The sequence below is a fragment of the Taudactylus pleione genome, unplaced genomic scaffold (genome assembly GCF_031769625.1).
Source record: "Taudactylus pleione unplaced genomic scaffold, aTauple2 ptg000114l, whole genome shotgun sequence".
NCBI lineage: Eukaryota > Metazoa > Chordata > Amphibia > Anura > Myobatrachidae > Taudactylus > Taudactylus pleione.
Genome location: NW_028284516.1, coordinates 23,994,657 through 24,010,583, shown reverse-complemented (window position 1 = coordinate 24,010,583; position 15,927 = coordinate 23,994,657).

The window sequence follows — 15,927 nt, the reverse complement described above, 5'->3', positions numbered from 1 at the left end:
CAAGCGGAACTGGAACATGTGGGAACATAATGGAGTGAATTGCAGCAAAGTGGCCCAACCCCTGTTGCACAATTCCGCTACTTAGAGGCAAAGGGGACAGAGGCCACAATTATGCAAATAACTGCTAATTGCATTATCAAGCCCCTGAACTACCCGCTTCACTGGGGTAGTGGGCCCATCCGGGTGGCTGGTCTACTCTTAGGAGTCCAGGAAATCTCCCCAAAATGCAGAAGTCTCTCAGACATTCCAGGAGTGTAGGCAGCAATGATGTATGGCCTTACATCAATATAAAGTTTGTCCCCCAAAATAGCCCATTCATACACTAGCCTGGTGTGCTTTCTACCCCCATTGACCTGTAGGGAAGATAGAGGAAAGAGACAGCATTGTGAATTGGTTGTTAGGAGATCCAAGTGAGGATATTCCTTGATAAGTACAAAACAAATGCACCAATATGCCTACAGGACTTTTATAGAGCAGCGCAAAAAAAATAAAATCCTTTTATTGAGTAAAATGATTGAAATAGGGTAGGGGAGGAGAAGGTACATTTTTAGTGGTTTCCTTTGCTGTGCAAATGTTAACTATGTCTTTTTTTCACTGGGGACAGTATGTTACAAATATACATTACTTAGGGCCTGATTCAGACCCACTCGCGAGCGGCTGTCCGCTCGCAAGTGGGTCGATGGTCTGCACTGAGAATGCGCACGACGGAGGGAGCTCCGTCGTGCGCATGCGCCAGACACGACGAGCGAAGGACTTTCCTTCGCTCGTTGTGTCCGATCAAAGAGGGCGTGCTGTCAATGTTGATTGACAGCACGCCCCCTTTGGTGGGCGTGCCGGGGGCGTGCCTCCCTGACGGGGGCGTTCCCACGGGAACGCCTCCCGTCAGAAGCCGGCCCACTGACATCACTAGTGATGTCAGTGGGAGTGATTTTGGCTCTGATAGAGCCAAAATCACTCCGGAGCTTGCGGTTGAAAACCTCAACCGCAGGCTCCGGCTCGCAATTTCGATGGTCGCGATGGTCACGACCATCGCGGCCATCAAAATGCACGCTCGTATAGCCTGTGGGTGGTGACCCACAGCTAAACGAGCGTCCAGGAGGACGCTCCATGAAAATGGAGCCCGGCCCTCATTCAGAGCGTGCGCTCTGCTCAGAGCGTACGGCTCTGAATGAGGGCCTTAGTATGCATCCTATTTAGGTTTACAGTTCATATAATTTAATTATGTAGACTCAATTTTAATCATGCATTGGTATCTTTTTTATTTTTTTCTAAAATAAAATTTATATATCGCAAAAGCAGATTAAAAACAATAATAATAATAATAATAATATTATAGTGCAAGAAGGTTATATAAAATGCATATTTCAAGTATAGTAGATTTATTTGGATTCTACATTAATCATCATACTAATACACTAATTAAATTCTTTTTGTTCCATTTGCAATGAGCGTATGTAAATGTTCATGGTATAACTTCTGCTTGAGAGCTTGTGAATAGAACGGCATTCAGCCTTGCCGAAGTGAAAAAGTAAACATTTATGAAGAATGTTTTGTAACTGACCGCAGTGTAGTCTATCTATCAATGTGACACACACAATGAGAATGCAAAGTCCTGTTTGCTCTAAGTCACAACTAGTGAACGTAATATTTACAATGTTATTTATGATCATTTGTAGTCCAATACAAATGAGCTACAGTACGGGGTATATTTACTAAAGTGCGGCTTTTTAGGAGTGGAGGTATTGCCCCTAGCAACCAATTAAATTCTACTTCTCATTTATTTAGCTCCTTCTAGAAGATAATAGCTAAAATCTGATTGGTTTCTTTGGGCAGCACCTCCACTTCTGAAAACCTGCACTTTAGTAAATATACCCCTGTGTCTTTTTTTCAGAGTTGTTTTTATGTACCTGGTAAAAAAGTAGATTTAAACACTTTGGGTGTGTCTGCTGAGAGGGAGCACTGTCGTACAGTACCTCCATACAAATGCTTACTTTAACAGACGGGGGAGGGCTGGATTCATCTACTCATGGAACTACAGATGCCACAATGGGCTTTGACATCATATCCAAGTTTTACATTCCCAGTGTAACAATTATATGGAGGAACAGCAGGCAGCAGCTTCACATGTAATGGGCTTATTAAAATAACTGACGGAGTGACATTATGTAACTTATTTAGTGTTTAGGCCACTGGCTTCCTAGGTAATCACTTAGGTTCACCTAAGTGTAGCACCAACCATAAGATTGACTGACCTGGATGCCATGAAAAAAGTTTTGACTGAAATTCAACTTATCAATTTGTTAATGGGAGCATGTGTGTACTCCTCAGCTTAGTGGAGCCCATGGGGGATGCAATTTGCCAAGCCTAGGGTATAAGATCATAATATATTCATCACCAAGTATCAAAAGCCTTTATTGCACACCTATCACTTAGCTCAGTTAGCAGCAGAGCAACAGACAGTTAAAGTTGGTCAAACATAGTGCATAAAACTATGGGTCAGAGTGTGTGTAGTAGGCACAAAAAGATAGTTTATTCTGGCTCAATATAGCTATACCTTTATATTTCCAACCTGCTAAGGAGTAAAAAAGTATCTCTTAAAAATTTGGATGAGGGGTAGAAGATAAATGCCTCCTGCAAAAAGAAAAAATGAAAAAAATTAAAGGCTATTGTAAGTAGTCAGAGAGGGTTTTGCCATGCAGTATTCCCCCTGAGGGGATCTAATCTCAGAAGAGATATAATTTGGGGAAACATGAAGAGGGAATAACAGAACAATCCTGAATGGAGTTGGGACCCAGCAGAAGGAATTATAATGATGTTCCCCAAGGCTCTGTCTGACGGAATTCGTCTGGGGGTCGAGCTTTCAGTTTTGGGGTCCCAATCTTATGGAACTAACTTCCCCGCACAGTTCGAGAGGCCTCCACTCTAGAATCCTTCAAAAATAGACTCAAGACTTACCTCTTCACCCAAGCATTTCATTAATGTCCCTTGTTTAAGCTTATTTTGTATTTTGTACTGTAAAGGCAAATGCTGGATCTTGGGTGTGAATGGACCTTTCCACCAAGTCCCATAAATGCCCAATTGAATTCATGTCAGACAATTGTGATGGCCACACCATTCGTCAGTACTCTCCAGAATGGTTCTCAAACTTATTATGGACAACTTGGGACCGGTGACATGGTGCATTATCCTGCTGAAATATTCCAGCATTGTGGGGGATACATGACTTTGAGTCCTTTAGGAGAAAAGAACTATATAAAGAAAATGATTATTATTATTATTATTATTATTATTATTATTACTGTTTCTAGACTTGCTTCCTTGGTGATCTCATTAGAGCCTGCAGTCTACAATAACACCTTTATGCTGATGATACACATACTATTTCTCTTCCCCGTGACCTCTCCCCCTCCATCCTCGCTTTCCAATCTCAACTGTCTCTCTTCCGTCTCTTTCCGGAGATCCCAGCTCTGTTTTAAACTTAATATTTATAAGACAGAGTTTATTGTCATTTCCCACCCCAGGGTCGCTTTTCCCTACCACCTAACTCTTGTTGTTGCTAGCATTATCCACTCTTCTGTTCCTTTAAGTCCACTGCCTGGGTGTCATCCTTGAATCCTCCCTCTCCTTCACACCCTGCATTCAAAAACTGATGCTTTCACCTCCACTATGTTTCTAGGATTAGATCTATCATCATTCTGGAAGCTACCAAATCTCTTATTCATGTTATCTCCCACCTGGACTATTACAACCTCCTTCTCTTCCTCTTTTCCACCTCTCCGCTCTTAGATCTATACTCAATGTTACTGTACCCTAGAGTACAGAGGATCCAATCCAGTCAGTTTAGTTATAGTGGTTATAGTTGACTCTCACAAGGAGGTATAGACCTCCATACAGTTACCAGATGCAGATGAAGCTGGCACAAAAGTAAATTTTGGGTAACGTAGAACATGAAGAGTCCAGAAGGTTTACTAGGAAAATAGTAAATCTATTCCAAGAGATTGATGGAAAAAGTGTCCACAAATATGACTTAAAACAGACATTGGACAAGGGAACTGGAGCAGAACTACAGGTCACGGAGGACAGATTCAGGATACAAGGAACAGGGAATCCAAGGAGATACAAGGATACACAAGGAGAAACACTTGAGTTAAATAGCAAATAAATGTCAAACACAATAATGAAGACAAACTCATACAGTAGTTTGGCACCTCTAAGGTGCACAGAACAATTTTAAAGACCCCTCTCAACAGCGTGAACTATCATGTGACCGAATTTAAAATGACAGGGCATGCCCATGTGTTTGCTATTATAGTATGGTGGGCAGAAAGCAGAGAATGAACTAGCAGCACCAGAGAAGATCCTGGCTGGCAGCGCAGTGGAATCCGGTAACTCATAGCTTGGTAAGTGTGTGGATGGGAGTAACACTGACCTAGACAACAAGGAAGGGCATCACACTCCCTCTACTAGCTAATTATCCAGATATATGTAGCACAGGGGCTGAGGGCATTATCCTTCTCAGTTCCATTATGAAATTTCATGTGTCTCAAAGTAGTTGACTAAAACTTTTAGAGGTGAACCGTGTGTATCATTGTTCTATCAGAAACCATAGACCATATATTGTAGCCATTCTGATAGCCATTAGTCTTCCATGGACTCAAGCAGAGTTTTCATGACTGTTTGCCAGTCACTCAGCAAGTCTATTGTATCACCTGAGCTTATCCTTTCTCCTGTTACTGTAGAAATACAACGGGGAGGCAATGCCATTTCAGTTGACCCGACTCATGCACCAAGCTTCAGATTAGCCAAATTGTATTGTTCATCAAAAAGACTTTTTGTTTTAGTTGTTATTATCTTTTTCCTTTGTAATTTTTAAGAAAATTATATTGATAATCACAATAATTCTGGCATGAGTTTTGTATGGAAAAAAGGCAAAGTCATTGCACAGAACAAATCAAACACAATGTGTCGAACAAAGCTAACACTCTGAACATTACAAACAAATAGGAATTAGATAGCCTGGGAAACTCAATGTTGCTATTTGTATGGTACACACAGTAAGCTTGTGTCCATTGTGCATTTATCGGTACAAGTGTACTGGATAAAGTCTCAATCTCCAGTCAATAAAAAATGTTCAGGTAAACACGAATTATGATGAGGTGAATAAAAAAGCACCAACTTACAGATTCACCCTAAATCCACAGAGAGAATTAGGCCAATTCACAGTGCATGGAACATGGAACCAATCAGCAAGCATCAACAAATTTCACAACCTCGTTAAAGAAGTTTGCAGTCCTTATTCTACTTGCATAGTTCTAATATACAGTATGTGGATGCTACTGATGTGATCAGTGGCTTGCACCCTAATGATTGAACTTAAATGCGTTTGCTAAGTTCTGTAAAGTTCTGTAAGAGCTGTAATTGAGTGCATATACAAAGCTGCAACTATCGAAAGTTGTGTGCAAGCTAGTACCAGTAGCATATGCGCCAGCAAAGCTGCCATCAGGAATATTGTGGAAAAAGTTGAAGCCCAAAATGACGACAAAGGCAAACATTACCGATGGTCCTGACCGCGAAGTGCTTCAGATTCACAGTCATTCTCAATTCATCTTCGCCAATAGAGCCATATGAAGGGGTGTATATGCCCCAGTACAACTTCTCACAGGAAGCATATAGACCAGTGATTCCTATCCACGGTCCTCAGGACACACTAACAGTCCTGGTTTTAGTGATATCCATGCTTAAGCACAGATAGTTAAATCAAAATAACTGAGGTACTAATTAAGTCACCTGTGCCCAGCTATGGCTAGCCTTAAAACCTGGACTGTTAGTGTGTCTTGAGGACCGTGGTTGGGAACCCCTGATATAGACCCATGTCATGTGGATAGCTTTTCACAGCTCCCTGATATTTGTAGGTGCTGGATCTTGGGTGTGAATGGACCTTTCCACCAAGTCCCATAAATGCCCAATTGAATTCATGTCAGACAATTGTGATGGCCACACCATTCGTCAGTACTCTCCAGAATGGTTCTCAAACTTATTATGGACAACTTGGGACCGGTGACATGGTGCATTATCCTGCTGGAATATTCCATCATTGTGGGGGATACATGACATCCATGAAGGGCTGCAGATGGTCATCAAGCAGTGCACCTTAGCAGTTATCAGTCAATGGCATGTTCAGGTGGAGCAGCGTACCCAAGCCATGACACATAGACATACCCCACACCATTATGGAACCACCATCATTCTGCACAGTGCTTTGTTGATAACTGGGGTCTGCACCATACCTGAACCCTACCATCAATACAAAACAACTGGAATCATTGTCTTATAAGATTGCCTTGTAGATGTCGTTTTTCCTCCTGATGTCAACATGAAAAGAGTTAGTTTTGATGTGACACACAAAAGGGCCATGGAAAGTTGTCCATGAGAAATACAGTCTCCTTTTAGGTCAACTCCAGCCAGGTTAAGTGTATGTCCCAAAGCAGACTCTTTGAACTCATTTGCAATTAAAGAATCGTAATTCACATAAATTAAATAGGAACGGTAAAAAAAAGGTAAAAACTGAAATATTGTATCAATAAACAGAGCTTACATCAATTTTTCTGGAGAAACCGGATAATACGTATCAATCTCTACATGGTATAAAATAAAGTCCATCATTGTGATATAACGGTTTAGGCAGCGTAAGCCAAAAAAGTGCTTGGACATTTTTCATTGATTTGGTTGACTAAAATCATCACTGCTCGGCTCCCTTTTGTCTTACATTAATCTTTCATATACCTAAACCTTAGTCGACAAATGCTCTATAGAATAGTAAAACTGCATCACAATGTGTCCAGTGGTTCTCTAGATTAGCCTAAACAGACCGACAGATGCCTACCAGGGACTTTATTTTATACTATGTATAGATATAGGAGCTCATTCAGACCCGCTCGCTAGGGTGCGATCGCTCGCTCTGAGCGACTTTCGCCCATCTGCACATGCGAATAATTTGCAGTGTGCGTGCGCAAGCCAGTCATTGCGATCGCACAACAGCCGCTCGGAAGCCACTATCAGGTCGCTGCTTTGAGTGACAGATTTGTGGGTGGTAACAGGGGAAGGTACTTGTGAACGGGGGAGTGGATAAGCGAACGCAGGAGTGTCTAACCTCCAAACGCCATTTAAAGGGCTGCATAATTAGCAAAGTAGTGTCATTGTACACGTCACCTGCATATATTTCAGCCCTCACTTATCGCAGTGCTTGCAGTAGGGAAAGGAAACCCCAAGGGTTGCGAGCAGCTCCGATGGCTCCCGATGCTCCCGATTAATCATACAATTCCTGGAGATGACATGTGTTGCGAGTGGCAAAGGGGCGTCTTTAAACACTTGCGAACGCTCATTGCTAAGGCATAGAGGGCGTCCTTACGAGACGCAGTGCGAGCGCTTCATTTAAATAGCCGGCCTCTTTTAGCCAGCGAGCGATCGCATCTAGCGAGCGGGTGTGAATGAGCTCCATAGTGTGATACTCTGTACACATCACTGTTCAAAATATATGTATATTATATTGTGTGTGTGTGCATATATATAAATGTGTGTATATATATATATATATATATATCATATACCCCATATATTGTACTAAATTTAACAGTTTGTATTTAAAAAAAAAGAGCGTGATATGCTTAACCTGATGTAGAGATGAATGTATAAATGTCCGTTTGTATTAGGGATGTGCAGGCTCGGATAGGTTCGAGTTTGCACGCCGAGTTCGGATTTTTCCCTCCAAAAAAACGGAACTCAGAAAGAGGCTAAACGTCATCTTGCATGGACAAACATCATCAATCCTGGACTGTCCAGGAATGATGATGCTTGTCCATGCAAGATGACGTTTAGCCTCTTTCTGAGTTCCATTTTTTTGGAGGGAAAAATCCGAACTCGGCGTGCAAACTCGAACCTATCCGAGCCTGCACATCCCTAGTTTGTATGGTATATAAAATGCTGCTGCACACTTGTCTTTCCAGTACTAGGCTTGCATACATCTTAAGATCTGTGCAAATTTAAATCTTTCTGGTCAGATGTTTTGGAGCATACAACTGTGTCTTCATACACCTAGCATCTATACTCATTACAGAGCGAAACGCATGGGGAAAATGAGTCACTCTGAGAGGCGTAGTGTATGGTCTTTTTCTTTACATTTTGCATACAAACTCACAGATGAATATAGATGCACGTATTGAGTGAGTAAGACGTTCGGCGTGCCGAGTTACCCTGGACCTGGCGCGCTGAGAGGGTCTTTTTGCCGTGGCTTGAGTAAAGGTGCCCATACACGGTACGATTTTTTACCCGATATGGACAGTTTCGACAGGTTGTACAGACCAATCGTAAGAAAATAGGTGGTGTTTGTGTGTTCTGCGACCCCGATGTGCGTCCCCGCCGTCCTCTAATTGGATCACAGATCAGATGGTTTTGCACAAAGATCTTCGATCTTTTGAGTACAATGTGATACACTTCTATGTATCTTACCCTATGATCGTAATGATCAATCATACACCATTTGACCACATCTTATGAAGAATTTCAAGGGAAGAATTTCAAGGGCAATCGTACAACACATCTTACCAACTTTGAATCGCACCGTATATGGGGGCCTTAACAGTGTATGTGGACTCATCTGAAGAGGCAACAATGATCATCATGAACTCCAAAACCTGCAAAGTTAGGATTCATGCTACTGTAAATGTGTCTCTAGTCATAACTAACACATTTGAAGATATAAATCCTATATTTATTTAAATAGCTCATAAATAACAAATAATTGACATAAAAAACCCACAATTGTAGGAAAAGGACTGATCCTTAGGGGTCTATTCAGCTATGATTTTTTTTACATAAAAAAAATGCAGAAACTATCATTTCCACATTTTTTAAGTAAGTCTACTGTTCTGCAATGGGTTAATGGAGAAGATAATGAAATTATCTTCTCCATTAATTCCCATATTGCAGTGTACCGCACTGTAGGGATCAAGCCATTGCTTTCTACAGTGCTTCAATGCTCTTTGCTATTCAGCAAAGCAAAAAACGTTGAATCACTCGAAAAATATTTACTTTATATAAGGCCATCTCAGAATGGTGTTTTATATAGTATGAAGAAAATCCTTAAATATCCTGAAAACTGCAGGAACAGAGGGAAATTTTCACATAAGTCCCTGCAGGATCTTGAAACTCTGCCCCAGTCTTCGTCCCTGCTATGTGGTGACCGCTGGGTGTAAGCGCGGGGGGGGGGGGAGCGGGTACTAATTACCCGGGTCCAGGCTTGCTAGAGGGGCCCGGCGGGAACACGGGTCTGGCAACGCTCCACCCCCCCTCCTACACCACAGCAGCCCAGTACACGCTGCTGTTTGCTGGACTGCACTGGGAGATTGCTCGTGGCTGCTAAGAAGCAGCCACAGCAGTCTCCTATGCCTGTGGGGGGGAGCGATCAAGCTGATCGTGCCCCCCACTGGTTATGCGCCGGGCTGAGGTGGTTCACTTTGTCCCCCTCGCCAGCGCGCAGCACTGCAAAACTTTTTTTTTTTAACCTACAGGGGCGTATCAACTGCAGTTTTGCAAGACTTAGGTCTCATCACTCCCAATGACACCTCATCAGTCACTGATCCCTCCAAACTGAAAAAAACTTAAAAAATGTCTCAGAGAGCCAATCAGAGCGCAGCCCTCGCCCAGCAGCAGTCAATCACACCGCACAGAGACACACTCTCAGACTGTCAGTGTCAGCTGTGTCTCTGGCCCTGATTCAGAGCCGGACGCTCTGACAGAGCCGTCCTTCCTGATTTTAGAGCGGCCTCCTGGCCGCTCGCATAGCTATGGGCGAGCGGCCAAAAAGATGGTCGCGATGGTCAAGACCATCGGGCTTGCGACGAGACCCTTGTGGTAGGGTCTCATCTGCCGCAAGCCCTGGAGTGCTTTTTTATCAGAGCAAAAAGCACTCCCACTGACATCACTTGTGATGTCAGTGGGGCCGGCCCCAGACGGTAGGTGTTCCCATGGGAACACCTCCATCTGGGCAGCCATGCCCCCGGCACGCCCACCAAAGGGGGCGTGCTGTCACTCACCATCGACAGTACGCCCCCTTTGTAGCGAGACCCATAGCGACGGCTTGCCCGTCGCTATCCGGATCTCGCGCATGCACACGACGGAGCCGGATCTGTCGTGCACATGCGCACTGGCCCAACATCGACCCGCTTGCGAGCGCTCAACGCTCGCGAGCAGGTCTGAATCAGGCCCTCTGTTCCTCACTGCCTGGTTGTAAAACACTGGACTCACTTCAGTGGCCTCCCCACCAGTGCCGGGCATGATGGACTCTGGAGCCAGACTGTATATGTGCATACTGTACCCTCCAGTCCCCGCAGCACCGCTGCTAGCTACACTAGAGAGGACACAGTATGTATGTTTCTCCGGGCCCCGCCCTGACCCCACCCCTGCCAACTGTGCTGCTGGGTTCTTTGCGCATGCGCAAATCCTATAAATAGTTATTACCATTAAATAGTTTTGTTGCAATGGTTAGTTACCATAGCATCGAAAGTTTCAATGGTGGAAGTCCAGCCATCATTTGATGGTGGGCTTCCGATGCCCATCCCTACTCCCTACCTGAAAATATTATCAGAATACCTGCAAATTGTGTCAGTCTATCTCAGGAGCACACGCGGCAATGATGGCATTTTGTGGAAACTTGCAATATTTTTACCTTTTTTTGAGGGAAAATTGGAACGGACCCCCTCTTAAACGTTTTCCCCCGAAGATGTGTACCTAATTGAGTTTAACTGAAGCGTTTTCACCTGTAAACAACTTAATTGTCAAAATATGTGCCCCAGAACCGTGCCTTCACCTGATTACAAAATATCCTAATTTGTGTCAAATTTTCAAAACTTCAAGCGCCCGCTGGGGATAGTAAAAATTATCCGACAGAGCTGAAATTTTGCACACGAGTTACTGTTATGGACCCACAACTTTTCCACACTATTGGAATTTAGAACTCACAATTTTGTTTTTTTTCGACCCATCCTAGTGGCCAGTGCCTTGTGCGTCCTATCCACTATTATCCCCAATGTCTCCCTACAAATGTAAAAGTAGAAAAAAAAATTTTTACGAGGAGAATAGAAATACAATTTTAATACTCAGTATTCATGGCCGACTATGTTGCCATCCGGGTAGCTGGTCATCATAATACTGTCATGATGATGGACCTATATTTATTTAGAGGCCTGAAGCTGTAGTCCCATCTAGGGGCACCGAGACGGGGGGGGCGGGTACTAATGGCCCAGGCTTGCTGGAGGGCCCGGCGGAATCCTGGACCTGGCGCTGCCCACCCCCCCTCTTACATCATAGCAGCCCAGCTGCTGTGTGCTGGGCTGCACTGGGAGACTGTTCGCAGCTGCTAAGCCACAGCCACAGCAGTCTACTATGCCTGTGGGGGGAGCGATCACACTGATCGCGCCCCCCACTGGCTATGCGACGGGCTGAGGGGCTCGCAGCGCCCCTCCAACCAGCGTGCAGCGCCTTTTTTTTCCATCTAAGGGGGCGTGGTCACACCTCTCGCGATTAGACCATGCCCTATTTACCTGGGCCCGGCACGGCTATCTGCACACCTGGTCCCATCCGCCCTATTGGATGGAGCTGGCCATGGAGCTACCTCTAGATTATGTGCCACATTATCATGAAAAGCATAAATATTCTTGTTGGGGTTTAATAAGTTTTGACTTTTGAAAAAAAAAGTACATCGGACATCAGGAACTGGGATTGTTCTACTTAGCAAAGAGTCATCTAAAACGTACTGTACATGATTTTGCAAAAAATGACATTTTCAGTAGACTTACTTTGGATAACAATGCAACTTGGGGCTTTTCAATAATTCATATTTTCTAGTGAGATTCTAAGCCTTGAAGGTCTTGGGACAATTTCAAAACCCCACTATTCAGTAATAGATGCTTTATCTAAGCACACACCTATCTAAGTAAACACTTTTTTTCTGAAGTGATTTAGGCCGCAGCGTAGATGGACAGTGAGTGGGTGAAAATGTAAGCTCTTTTTTATTTTCCATTAAATATATTTCCATTAACGAAAACCACAATTGTAACTGAGATGGTGTAATGCAGGAAATGTCCTGGTTTGTCTGACCAAAACATCTCTATTCCTAATGCAATATGTGATTAATTGTAGAGGGTAGTTTAATAATTTAGAGTAAAATATGATATTTCTTTGAAATGTTTAAACGCACAACGACAAGTGAAATCTGTCAGAATAATGCTTAAAATATAAAAAAAAATTCCTATTTATTACAACTCCTATTTATACATTGTTTTTGGACTTGGTATTAACTTTATTAAGACATCTAGTGGTCTATGCGCTAATAATCGTGGAACTGCCACGTATATTATCTATCCATATTGCAGGGGATATTTTAATTTTTAATGAAAATATCCCCGCTATGTACTAATGGAAACTCGCAGGGACAGCGGTTGCGGTAACCACAGAGAGATATCGAAACATACCTTTCCTGCTCCTGGAGCCTCCATGGGCTTAAAGATGTTTACACCATTTGAACATGGTGTAAACTCCTGGGGTCAAACTCGTATTTTAGTACATATGGGTCAAATCGTAGTCCCCATTGATAATAATGCGATATGCAGTGATAATTAGCACTTTGCCGGAGATTTCTGTGAAATCTTTTGCATTGTGCCATTAGTACATAGGTACAATACATACAATTCTGCAGAAACTGCAGTTTCTGCATCATTTTATGCAACAAACAGCTTGATACATAGGCCCCTTAATGTCTTTGCTTAAGCATTTAAAAGGAGTAACTCTATTTTTGAAACCCATAAGTAAACGTGATGCAACACTCCCAAGATTGGAAATCCTCAAATAATTAACATTCTGGGGGTCAATCCAATTAGGTGCGAATTGCGTGGTGCGAGTTGCTGTTTTCGCTTCGAATTCGCATTGTGAATTCATTTTGCAATCCAATTAGAAACTCCCACTGAACCAGTCAGAGTGAATTCACATTTTTCCATTCACACCTCACTGAGGGTGAGAGATGGAATGGAGAAAACTTTATTTTATTGTTAAAATGTTGGGAAACTGTGCTGAACCCATTGGACACCCCTTCCCCAATGGCTAATTAGGTAATTGGAAGCTTTCAAGTTGCTTAATTAGTTCAATAATTACATGTCATTTTTTGGGGTTAAAAAAAGATGGCATCAAATGACCTCAAAATGAACTTTTTCCTTAGTTTACGCACCCCAAAATTAATTACAGTATTTTTTTAATTGAAAAAAAATAATATTTTTTTTTACAATTTTTCAAAGTGCCCTTAAAGTACCCCAAAATCACCTTTTTGTTATACTTTTTTTCTGCAATTTTTCGTTTAATTCGTTTGAGATTAAACGAAAAAGTTTGCTTTTTATCATTTTTTTGCATTAAAAAAAAGCACAAATCAGCCATTTGACACCATTTAAAAACCTTCAGTACTTTCCTAATGCCCCAAAACAGCCTTCTATATTGTCCTAATAATGAAATTATCAGTTTTGGGGGGTCCATTTTCATGCACACCTCCCATATTGCATTTGCAATTTTCAAAACTCTGCTTTTGCGAGTACCCAGAATAGGCATTTTTAATTGGATTGGAGAATTCTCGGGTGTGCGCATTCATGCAAAGTCGTCGAGTTTCATGAAACAAACTCGCTACTCGCAATTCACACACAATTGGATTGAACCCTCTAAATCAAGTTTCAAAATTAACCTGAAAAAAAATGTACACCCATATAAAATGTAAGAAAAGCCCTCTAACTCCAACTAGCATAATACCATGGGTAGTGTTAAGTAGACTGATCGAACCCCAGCATGTAAACAGCATGTATAATTTACTATTTACACATTTACAAATAATTAAACAATGTGTGACCAGGTCTAAATAAAATCAATTGACTTATGTTATAGACAGGATGAGGTACAGCACTTAAAAAAAAAAAAAAACCAATATGATTGTACCTTAATACTAGTAAAAACAATTGGCACAGTACCCCTGTATACCTAGTCACTAGTGGTCGGGGAACAGGGGTAAATTACCCCACATGGGGTAAAAATTAAATTCCTGGGGGTAATGGACGGACAGCCGGGCATGCATATGAATCATTCTATAATATAGAATGATTCATATGCATGCCCGGCTGTGCCGCAGGGAGGCTCTAAGCCGGACGGCCGCTGAGATGTTATTAGCAGCGGGCACCCGGCTCCTTTCCTGCAGCGCCGCGTCAGCCAGAGGCTGGAGTTCTCTTCTGAACTCAAGCTTCCAGCCCTCTCCATGCGCACTATGGGAGAGACGTCATGACATCTCTCCCATATTTCCGAGGAGCAGCCGGGCGGACAGGACGGCGGTGGATGCAGGAGCGGAGATTAAGGTAAGTGGTTTTTTTAGTACAAGCGGCTCTACAGGGGCATGATATGGGGGCACTGCTACAGGGACATGATATGGGGGCACTACTACAGGGGCACGATATGGGGCACTACTACAGGGGCATGATATGGGGCACTACTACAGGGGCATTATATGGGGGCACTACTACAGGGGCATAACTATGGGGGCACTACTACAGGGGCATTATATGGGGGCATTACTACAGGGGCATTATATGGGGGCACTACTACAGGGGCATTATATGGGGACACTACTACAGGGGCATAACTATTGGGGCACTACTACAGGGGCATTATATGGGGGCACTACTACAGGGGCATAACTATGGGGGCACTACTACAGCAGAACCTCCAACATGACCTGTTCCATTAGGTACAAAATACTCTGCTCCTGGACTTCCTTCTTGATTTATGATTGCAGACACCTGTGCAGAAACACCTGTCTCATCAATTGCCTAGATCAAGACAGGTGACTGCAGTCATACATTAGGTGGTAAGTCCAGGAGCAGAGCATTTTGTACCTAATGGAATGGGTCATGTTGGAGGGTAGGCTACAGGGGCACTATATGGGGGCACTACTATATGTTTTCCTTCCTTTCAAATCAAGGGGGTAACGTCGGCATATCTAAATATATTTTGGGGTAAAAGGTAAAAAAGTTCCCTGACCACTGACCTAGTGCATAATTGCAGATTTAGGATTAATGAAAACTTGTTTGCTTATTTCTATTAACTATTATTACCAATTAATTCTAACCGCAGGGACTTTAGCTGGGGTCCCATCATTATACTGGGCACACGCTATACAATTATCAGGACGGTCTGCCCAGTGGGCGGTCCGGTGGATCAATTATTATTATTATTATTACATTTTATTTATAGGGCGCCACAAGTGGTCCGCAGCGCCGTGCATACAGCAAAGAGTACATAGAACATTACATTACAATACAGTAACCAAAATATAAACAGAACACAAGTAACAATTAGCAACACAATTCTCCATACACAGTACAGCTCTGAAGGTGAAGGCTGTCATAGAAGTGCCAGAGAAGAAGGCTGTGAGACAGTGGGGAGGAGGACCCTGCTCCTAGGAGCTTACAATCTAGGGGAGAGATGCAATGACTCGATTTGAGTAGTGTCATCATAGCATCGCACCCTGCTTTGCAGTGTCCGTAATATCAGATTATAAATGGGGGGGCAGGTCCGCAATGACGTGATCGCACCAACACACCTCCGCACTGCCCACTTAAGCTGCCCCCACACCCCCTGCTGCACTGACCTGGCAGCCCCCTCCTGGAGGGTGTTGCCAGAATGTTGGTAAGTACGGTTTAGGTACAACTACTAAACCTTTAATATTACTAGTTTCATTTTTTGGATCTCTATATTAATATGCAGTGTCTGCAATAACCTACCAGCCCACCATCTTGTGGTGTGTCTGTGGTTCTATCCGAGTAGGCATGCATGTGTACATTTCTGTAT